Here is a 2,500-nt window from a genome sequence, read left to right as displayed (position 1 = left end):
GAAAAGGAGAGGGGGAAGGCATGTCCAGAGGCAGCTAGAGAGGAGGAAGGGTAGGCGTGTGGAGGTGAGAGTCAGTCGGAACTTTGAATGTTGGCACTATGGCTAGTAAAGGGAGAGAGCAGGCTGACGTGATGGAAAGAAGAAAGGTGACAAGAGACAAGGTGGAAGGGGAGTAAGGCCAGGAGTATCGCAGGTGGGTTCAAACTCTTCTACCATGGTGCGAATGGGAGGAGAAATGGGGTAGGGGTCATTCTGAAGGAAGAGTATGTCAAGAGCGTGCTGGAGGTGAACACAGTGTCAGACAGAGTGAGGATTATGAAGCTGGAAATCGAAGGTGTATTGCTGACGGTTATCAGCGCATATGCCCCGCAAGTCGGGTGTAAGATGGACGAAAAAGAAGAATTCTGGAGTTGAGTTGGACGACGTGGTGGAAAGGGTACCCAAGGAGGAGGGAGTGGTGATTGGAGCGGACTTCGATGGACACGTTGCTGAAGGGAACAGAGGTGATGAGGAGTTGATGGTAAGGTATGGAATCGAGGAGAGAAATGTGGAAGGACAGATGGTGTTCGATTTTGCGAAAAGGATGGAAATGGCTGAGGTGAATACATATTTCAAGAAGAGGGAGGAGCACAGGGTGACGACGTATACGAGTGGAGGAAAGTGCACACAGGTGGACTATATCTTGTGTAGAAGGCGCGATGTAAAACGGATTGCATACTGCAAGGTGGTGACAGGGGAGAACGTAGCTAGGCAGCATCGGATGGTGGTCTGTAAGATGACTTTGGAGACCAACATGAGGAAGCGAGTGAAGACACAGCCGAAGATCAAATGGTGGAAGTTGAAGAAGGAAGACTGTTGTGTGGAGTTCAGGCAGGAGTTAACACAGGCACTGAGTGGTAGTGAAGAGTTGCCAGATGGCTGGGCAAGCGCTGCAGAAATAGCGAGGAAGACAGCTAGGAATGTACTTGGTGTGTCATCGGGACAGAGGAAGGAAGACAAGGAGACTTGGCGGTGGTGGTGGTGGTGGTGGTGGTGGAAGGAGGAAGTAGAGCAAAGTATACAGAGGAAAAGGTTGGCAAAGAAGAAGTGGGATAGTCAGAGAGATGAAGAAAGTACACAGGAGTACAAGGAGATGCAGCGTAAAGCAAAGAGAGAGGTGGCAAAGGTAAAGGAAAAGTCGTACGGTGAGCTGTATGACAGGTTAGACACTAAGGAAGGAGAAAAAGACTTGTACAGATTGGCTAGACAGAGAGACCGAGCTGCCGAGGATGTGCGACAAGTTAGGGCGATCAAAGATACAGATGGAAATGTGCTGCCAAGCGAGGAGAGTGTGCTACGAAGTGGAAGGACTACTTTGACGGGCTGATAAATGAAGAAAATGAGAGAGACAGAGAGAGAGAGAGAGAAAAGGTTGGTTGATTGAGAAGTATAGAGAAGGCCAGAAAGAGTTGCATTGTGTCTTTGTAGATTTACACAAAGCATACGACAGGGTGCCGAGAGAGGAGGTGTGATATTGTAGGAGGAAGTCAAGAGTTGCAGAGAAGTATGTAGGAGTGGTGCAGGCTATGTATGAGGGAAGTGTGACAATGCTGAGGTGCGTGGTTGGAATGACAGATGGGTTCAAGGTGGAGGTGGGATTACATCAAGGATCGGCTCTGAGCCCTTTCTTGGTTGCAACGGTGATGGACAGGTTGACGGACAAGATCAGGCAGGAGTCTCCATGGACGATGATGTTCGCGGATGACATTGTCATCTGTAGCGACAGTAGGGTGCAGTTCATTGTGAGGAGAGCCTGGAGAGGTGGAGGTATGCACTGGAGAGAAGAGGAATGAAAGTCAGTAGGAGCAAGACGGAATACCTACGCGTGAGGAGGTGACAAAGGCATTTCACTTTAAATACTTGGGGTCAACTGTCCAAAGTAACGGGGAGTGCAGGAGAGAGGTGAAGAAGAGAGTGCAGGCAGGCAGGCAGGCAGGCAGGCGGGCAGGCAGACGGGCAGGCAGGGTGGAGTGGGTGGAGAAGAGTGTCAGGACAGAAGGGTACCAGCAAGAGTTAAAGGGAAGGTTAACAAGATGGTCGTGAGACCAGCTACGTTATATGATTTAGAGACAGTGGCACTGACGAAAAGACAGCAGGAGGCGGAGCTGGAGGTGGCAGAGTTGAGGATGCTAACATTTTCCCTGGGAGTAACGAAGAAGAGCAAGATTAGGAACGATTGCTCAAGTTGGACGGTTTGGATGCTGAATATGGAGCTGCCAGGAAAGAGGAAAAGAGGAAGGCCAAAGAGGAGGTTTATGGATGTGGTGAGGGAAGACATGCAGGTGGATGGTGTGACAGAGGAACACGCAGAAGACAGGAAGACATGGAAACGGATGATCCGCTGTGGCGATCCCTAACGGCAGAAGCCGAAAGTCGTAGTAGTAAACATAGAAAAGCGTGCACGGCAGCCTTCTAAACTGTTTCTCTTGGTGGTGCTCTGTGTGTGTGTGCTCTGTATGCT

The sequence above is a fragment of the Lampris incognitus genome, unplaced genomic scaffold (genome assembly GCF_029633865.1).
Source record: "Lampris incognitus isolate fLamInc1 unplaced genomic scaffold, fLamInc1.hap2 scaffold_38, whole genome shotgun sequence".
Taxonomy (NCBI): domain Eukaryota; kingdom Metazoa; phylum Chordata; class Actinopteri; order Lampriformes; family Lampridae; genus Lampris; species Lampris incognitus.
Note: the sequence above shows the minus strand (reverse complement) of the source record.